This window comes from Pan troglodytes, chromosome 4 (genome assembly GCF_028858775.2).
Source record: "Pan troglodytes isolate AG18354 chromosome 4, NHGRI_mPanTro3-v2.0_pri, whole genome shotgun sequence".
Classification (NCBI taxonomy): Eukaryota; Metazoa; Chordata; class Mammalia; order Primates; family Hominidae; genus Pan; species Pan troglodytes.
In genome coordinates this window covers 120,992,142-121,000,153 of record NC_072402.2, presented here as the reverse complement: position 1 = coordinate 121,000,153, position 8,012 = coordinate 120,992,142, and the positions used below count along the sequence as shown (strand labels likewise).

Genomic DNA, 8,012 nt, shown 5'->3' with positions numbered 1-8,012 from the left:
GAAATAGAGACACAAAAAACCCTTCAAAAAATTAATGAATCCAGGAGCTGGTTTTTTTGAAAGGATCAACAAAATTGATAGACCGCTAGCAAGACTAATAAAGAAAAAAAGAGAGAAGAATCTAATAGATGCAATAAAAAATGATAAAGGGGATATCACCACCGATCCCACAGAAATACAAACTACCATCAGAGAATACTACAAACATCTCAACGCAAATAAACTAGAAAATCTAGAAGAAATGGATAAATTCCTGGACACCCTCCCAAGACTAAACCAGGAAGAAGTTGAATCTCTGAATAGACCGATAACAGGAGCTGAAATTGTGGCAATAATCAATAGGTTACCAACCAAAAAGAGTCCAGGACCAGATGGATTCACAGCTGAATTCTACCAGAGGTACAAGGAGGAACTGGTACCATTCCTTCTGAAACTATTCCAATCAATAGAAAAAGAGGGAATCCTCCCTAACTCATTTTATGAGGCCAGCATCATTCTGACACCAAAGCCAGGCAGAGACACAACCAAAAAATAGAATTTTAGACCAATATCCTTGATGAACATTGATGCAAAAATCCTCAATAAAATACTGGCAGACCGAATCCAGCAGCACATCAAAAAGCTTATCCGCCATGATCAAGTGGGCTTCATCCCTGGGATGCAAGGCTGGTTCAATATACACAAACCCATAAATGTAATCCAGCATATAAACAGAGCCAAAGACAAAAACCACATGATTATCTCAATAGATGCAGAAAAAGCCTTTGACAAAATTCAACAACCCTTCATGCTAAAAACTCTCAATAAATTAGGTATTGATGGGACGTATCTCAAAATAATAAGAGCTATCTATGACAAACCCACAGCCAATATCATACTGAATGGGCAAAAACTGGAAGCATTCCCTTTCAAAACTGGCACAAGACAAGGATGCCCTCTCTCACCACTCCTATTCAACATAGTGTTGGAAGTTCTGGCCAGGGCAATTAGGCAGGAGAAGGAAATAAAGGGTATTCAATTAGGAAAAGAGGAATTCAAATTGTCCCTGTTTGCAGATGACATGATTGTATATCTAGAAAACCCCATTGTCTCAGCCCCAAATCTCCTTAAGCTGATAAGCAACTTCAGCAAAGTCTCAGGATACAAAATCAATGTACAAAAATCACAAGCATTCTTATACACCAGCAACAGACAAACAGAGAGCCAAATCATGAGTGAACTCCCATTCACAATTGCTTCAAAGAGAATAAAATACCTAGGAATCCAACTTACAAGGGATGTGAAGGACCTCTTCAAGGAGAACTACAAACCACTGCTCAAGGAAATAAAAGAGGATACAAACAAATGGAAGAACATTCCATGCTCATGGGTAGGAAGAATCAATATCGTGAAAATGGCCATACTGCCCAAGGTAATTTACAGATTCAACGCCATCCCCATCAAGCTACCAATGCCTTTCTTCACAGAATTGGAAAAAACTACTTTAAAGTTCATATGGAACCAAAAAAGAGCCTGCATCGCCAAGTCAATCCTAAGCCAAAAGAACAAAGCTGGAGGCATCACACTACCTGACTTCAAACTATACTACAAGGCTACAGTAACCAAAACAGCATGGTACTGGTACCAAAACAGATATATAGATCAATGGAACAGAACAGAGCCCTCAGAAATAACGCCGCATATCTACAGCTATCTGATCTTTGACAAACCTGAGAAAAACAAGCAATGGGGAAAGGATTCCCTATTTAATAAATGGTGCTGGGAAAACTGGCTAGCCATATGTAGAAAGCTGAAACTGGATCCCTTCCTTACACCTTACACAAAAATCAATTCAAGATGGATTAAAGACTTAAACGTTAGACCTAAAACCATAAAAACCCTACAAGAAAACCTAGGCATTACCATTCAGGACATAGGCATGGGCAAGGACTTCATGTCTAAAACACCAAAAACAATGGCAACAAAAGACAAAATTGACAAATGGGATCTAATTAAACTAAAGAGCTTCTGCACAGCAAAAGAAACTACCATCAGAGTGAACAGGCAACCTACAACATGGGAGAAAATTTTCGCAACCTACTCATCTGACAAAGGGCTAATATCCAGAATCTACAATGAACTCAAACAAATTTACAAGAAAAAAACAAACAACCCCATCAAAATTGGGCGAAGGACATGAACAGACACTTCTCAAAAGAAGACATTTATGCAGCCAAAAAACACATGAAAAAATACTCATCATCACTGGCCATCAGAGAAATGCAAATCAAAACCACAATGAGATACCATCTCACACCAGTTAGAATGGCGATCATTAAAAAGTCAGGAAAAAACAGGTGCTGGAGAGGATGTGGAGAAATAGGAACACTTTTACACTGTTGGTGGGACTGTCAACTAGTTCAACCATTGTGGAAGTCAGTGTGGCGATTCCTCAGGGATCTAGAACTACAAATACCATTTGACCCAGCCATCCCATTACTGGGTATATACCCAAAGGACTATAAATCATGCTGCTATAAAGACACATGCACACGGATGTTTATTGCGGCATTATTCACAATAGCAAAGATTTGGAACCAACCCAAATGTCCAACAATGATAGACTGGATTAAGAAAATGTGGCACATATACACCATGGAATACTATGCAGCCATAAAAAATGATGAGTTCATGTCCTTTGTAGGGACATGGATGAAAATGGAAAACATCATTCTCAGTAAACTATCACAAGAACAAAAAACCAAACACCGCATATTCTCACTCATAGGTGGGAATTGAACAATGAGATCACATGGACACAGGAAGGGGAATATCACACTCTGGGGACTGTTGTGGGGTGGGGGGAGGGGGGAGGGATAGCATTGAGAGATATACCTAATGCTAGATGACGAGTTACTGGGTGCATTGCACCAGCGTGGCACATGTATACATATGTAACTAACCTGCACAATGTGCACATGTACCCTAAAACTTAAAGTATAATAAAAAAAAAAAAAGATAAAAAACAAAAAAAAAAACAAAAAAAGAAATAACCATGAAAATAGCTAACTAGCAGCCCTCAGGGCTGCTCTGCCTACAGGGTTGCCATTCTTTTGTTTCTCCACTTCTCTAATAAACTTGCCTTCATTAAAAAAAAAAAAAAAAAAAAAGATGGGTTTCCAGTCTTCAATTTCATTTTGAACACATTACAAAAACATTTTTAAAGATTGAGGGGAGAAGAAAAATAATAAAAAGAATATCTAAACTGTTGAATGACCCCATTGGTTCCTGATAAATTTCAATCACGTATTCTTCCTCCATTCCCATTTCTTTTGAAATATGATTATCAGCACTTCTGTGACTTTCAAAGAGAAACCCGAGTAAATTCATTGGACCGCTCTTTGACAGTATAATTCTTTGAGTTTCTTGATATGTGTTGTCATTTTCTCTTTGAAGTGAATCTCACTGTTATCCCATCTAATGACTTTGAGTTTAATGTATTTTGTTTCCTTCTTATTCCCCAGGTCCTCAGTTGAAGGTTTTGCCTCCTGGTCAATGGCGACAATGGTTTCACCCAGGGGATCTCCACATGGCAGCAGCCTCTGATAGGCAGAACCTTGCTCCGGGGTTGACAAATCCATCTTCCTTCCCCATGGCACAACACCACAGCAGCCATAAATGAATTCTTTTCCTATGTGTCCTTAAGTTCAAATAAAAAGCTCAACTATGGAATGCATTATTCACTGTCGTTTATCTTATGGGTTTCAACAATTTAATGTAGGATCCATAAATAGTTCTAATCATCAGATAAAAAACTAAGACTTAGTAGAAACATCGAATGGATGGCATCTACTTTCATCTCCTACTTCATAAGGGGATGTCCTTTCATGCCAGGTAGGTACTAGCCTGTTGTGCTTAAGCTGATACAGTATTTCTCCAGGTCACGATGGTATCTGGCTGTAGACCCTATCTATTAGGATGAGCTTTTAAAGACCATACATGGGACCTGCATCAGTTGAAGAGTAGTTAGTGAGAACTTTTCATAAAGGACTGGTCCTCCATTTAAAACAAAAGCTCTTTCCCAGAGCAAAATGAATCAGTAAGAAAACTCCAATGTCTTCTAAGAAAAAATCCAGAAACCTGAAGCCTAGATCACTTGCAAATGTTGAATCTGAATTTATATCACCATGTGTTGTGGGAGTCTCATTCTGAAAATTTAAACACTGGTCTTGGGCCTATGAACTTCTAAGGGTACCCAACAGAAGCAAACTGTATGGGAGAATACTCCCATAATCTAGGATGTACTGAACTGCTTTTTTAAAAAAAAATCCCTACTAATAATGAGTACCTTCTAAGAAAACCATAAAGCAATAAGGAAAAAATCCACAATAACCGAGAGTCATCAGACTTAACTAATAGGATAATCGGAGTTCAATAATGTTAAAAGAACTATAAAATAAGCCCACTTTAACATGGTTAAAAAAACAAAGAAAAAAGTAGAAACCGTAATGAAGTAATAGAATACAATGAAATTAACTAAAACATTTTGAACAGAACCAAATAAAACTTCTACGAATAAAAATGTAGGCACTGAATTAAAAACTCAATGGCTGCATTAAAATCAAACCAGCCACTCCTAAAGAGAGAATTAATTAGGAGATGGATTTGGGGAAATTATCTAGATAATGGCAGAGAGAGATTCAGAAAATAAAGATGGAACACACAAGAGTTTAAGCAGCACACAGAATAGAAAGCAAAAGTCCAGCATGCAGACAATTTCCAGAAATAGAGAATAGGAAGAATGGTGGTGTGGAACTAAATTATCATAATCCCTGAATAATTTTCATGGACACTTGTTACAATTGTCGTTGAAAAGTGCAGGACATGTGTTTCATGAACAGTTAATGAAAATCATCAGAAGAATGAGAAGACAGCTCCAGTAGAGCTTTCAAGGATACAGAGTACTAGGTTAGCCATTCATCTTTTAGTTTACTAACAAGAGTGAAAAACTTTTCTGTAATACACAATAGTTTCTTCTTTTCATGTTTCCAAGGACTGCTGACTTATGAACTTGAAACCATGAATATTTGTTTTAGGGAACTGCATGTGGTACATTGTTTGTTATTGCAGAGAATCATATTTGTTTACTTCAAATTGTGACTACAGCTTGTGATTTTGATATTTCCCATTTTCTTATTAAGAAAACAACACATTTTCCAACTAAAATAAAAAAGATTCAGTTATTTTAAAGACATTTTTTAGTTATAGGAAAAATATCTTATTCTTCCACAACTGACATGAGTGAAAAGCTGGAGAATATTCTACAATTGACGAAAGACACGAATCCTTATGTTAGGAAGCAAATGAGTCCAGCAGCAGAAATAAGAATTAATGCACACCTAGATGTACCATAGGACATAGTAAAACACCCAGGATACAAAGAAAGCCTTCAAAATGACCAGGATGAAAAATCCAATTACCTACCAAGGAGCAACAATTACAGTGGCATAAAACTTATTATTCATTTATTCATGCATTCTACATGGTCCCCAAATATTTCTCAAACCCCTACTTTATGCCAGACACTATTCTAGGTAGCTTGGGTAAATCCGTAAACGGGAAAGGGGAAGGGGAAAGAGAAAGGGGGAAAGGAGAGAAAGGGAGTAAAGGAAGGAAGAAAAATAGAAAAGAAAGAAAGAAAAATAAAGAGAAAGAAGGAAGGAAAGAGGGATGGAGGCAAGAAGGAAGAAAAGAGGGAGGGAGGGAAGAAGGAAGGAAAAACAAGGGGAAAAAAAGGAAAAGGTCAGAAGTTGAGAGAATAATATCTTTAAATTGAAATAACCTTGTGATAATTAACTTACTAATTGTAGCCTCTGTGATCTGGTTACATTGAACTCAATCTGCCTAGTTTCCTTTTTACTAATATACAGTCCTTACTGGTTGTAATAATTTTCTAGTGCTGCTGTAACAAATTATCACACAATAGTGGCTTAATACAACACAAATTATTACCTTACCTTTCTGGAGGTCAGAAGTCCAAAACCAGTCTCACTCAGCTAAAATCAAGGAGTCATTTCTGTAGGCTGTCTCCTACAGAGGTTCTAGAGGTAAATCTGTTTTCTTGCCTTTTCCAGCATTTAAAGGCTTCCTGTATTCCTTGGCTCAGGGCCCCTTCCTCCATCTTCAAAGCCAGCAGTGTAGAATCTTTCAATCTCTCTCTCTCTCTCTCTCCCTGCCCCCCTTTCACTCTCCATCTGTACTTCTCTTCCTTCCTTTTCTCTCCCTCACATGCGCATAACTCTCCTTCCCCCATCACATCTACTCCCCTACCTCTGACTTCCCTGCCTTCTTCTTATAAGGACCCTTGCGATTACATTCAGCACACCTGGATAATCCAGGCTACCCTCCCCCTCTCAATATCCTTAATTTGATACATCTGCAAAGATCCTTTGCTATATAATGTGATATTCACAGGTTCCAGGGATTAGGATGTGGATGTAGACATCTTTTGGCGGGCGGGAGGGGCACTATTTTGTCTTCTAGAGTAGTTGTTTCACTGTCACTTTTGAATAATAGTCATTCTAAAACTCTGTATCCAGCTAAAGTAAACCATTCACAGAGTGAAGGTAAACCAATATTTCGGACAAAGACAGTTTGACAGTTACAGACCATTGCTGAAAGAATCACTAAGGGCTTTTCTGCAGTAAGAAGAAAATTGAATGCAGAAGGAAGGATTGAGAAGGAAGATGCAAAAATAAAATAAAATAAATATATGCATTATATTAAAACAAACTGGTGTAAAAATACTGGAAGGCAATAATATGGAAGATGAGGAGGAGGCACGGTAGTGATAGGAGTCACAGCACTCCGCGTTTCTTATGCGGCGTGGAGGGAAGGGAGCAAGGTTGATAAACTGCAGAGGTCAATGTTAACATCTGAATAACCTCCAAAAGAAAAAATAGCACTTAAAGAACACAGCAACCCTCAGACTCAAAACATAGCACATGCACCTAACAACATAGCCTCAAAATATAGAAAGCCAAAATAGAATTGCAAGAAGAAATTAATAAAAGTACACTTCTAGTAGGAAGTGTGCATGTATCACACTTCTAGTAGGAAGTTTTTTTAACATACCTCTCTTAGAATCTGATAGACGAAGAAGGCAAAAAAATTAGTAAGGCCATAGGATAGATGAGTAATCCAATTAACAGGCTTAATCTAATGAACATGTATACAGCTCTTTACCCACCAATGCGGTCTGAATTTCTTTGCAAGTACACAAGAATATTTACAAACATTGACTACACAGTGAGGCGAAAGCAAGTGTTAAAAATACAAAATAATCGATATCATTGCTGTCCAATGGACATATAATGTGAGTCATATATATAATTTTAGAGTTTCTAGAATCCACATTAAAAATATTTTAGAAAGCAGGTAAAATTAACTTTATTATAAATTATTGTATTGATTATTTTAATAATATGGTGATTATATTACCGGACATTATTTTTATTAATAATATACTTTATTTTACCAATATATCCAGATATTACTGCTTTTTCATATTAAGTCTTAGAGATACAGCACATCTCAGTTTGGATAGCCCCATGTGACGTGCTCACTAGCCACATGTTGCTAATGACTATTATAATGGACAGAGCAGCACTGTGTCTTACAGACCACACTCTCCCACCTCAGTGTAATACCTAGAAATCAAATGATAGTTTAAACAATAATGAATTCTGATGCTTGGAAATTTCAATAATAAATTTAAACAAATTGTAAATCTAGACATTTGGAAAATTTAAAAACTTCCTTCAAAATAATTCAAGGACAAAGAGGAAATCAAATGAAAATTATGAAATATTTATAACTGAACAACAATAAAAACCTAGAAGACAAAATGTGGGGGACAAAATGTAAATATCTAGAGACAGGTGTATGACTCATATGGGAACTTGGTATACGACTGAGGCAGCATTTAAAGTTAGGGAAAAAATGGGTTATTCATTAAATGGTGCTTTTCACAT

The 8,012-nt window shown here is 36.9% G+C and overlaps 1 pseudogene; it reads right to left on the bottom strand.

Moving 5' to 3' along the window:
* Nucleotides 1-3,171: 3,171 nt before the first annotated feature.
* LOC112209190 (small ubiquitin-related modifier 1-like) lies at nucleotides 3,172-3,620 on the bottom strand (annotated as a pseudogene).
* Nucleotides 3,621-8,012: the final 4,392 nt, after the last annotated feature.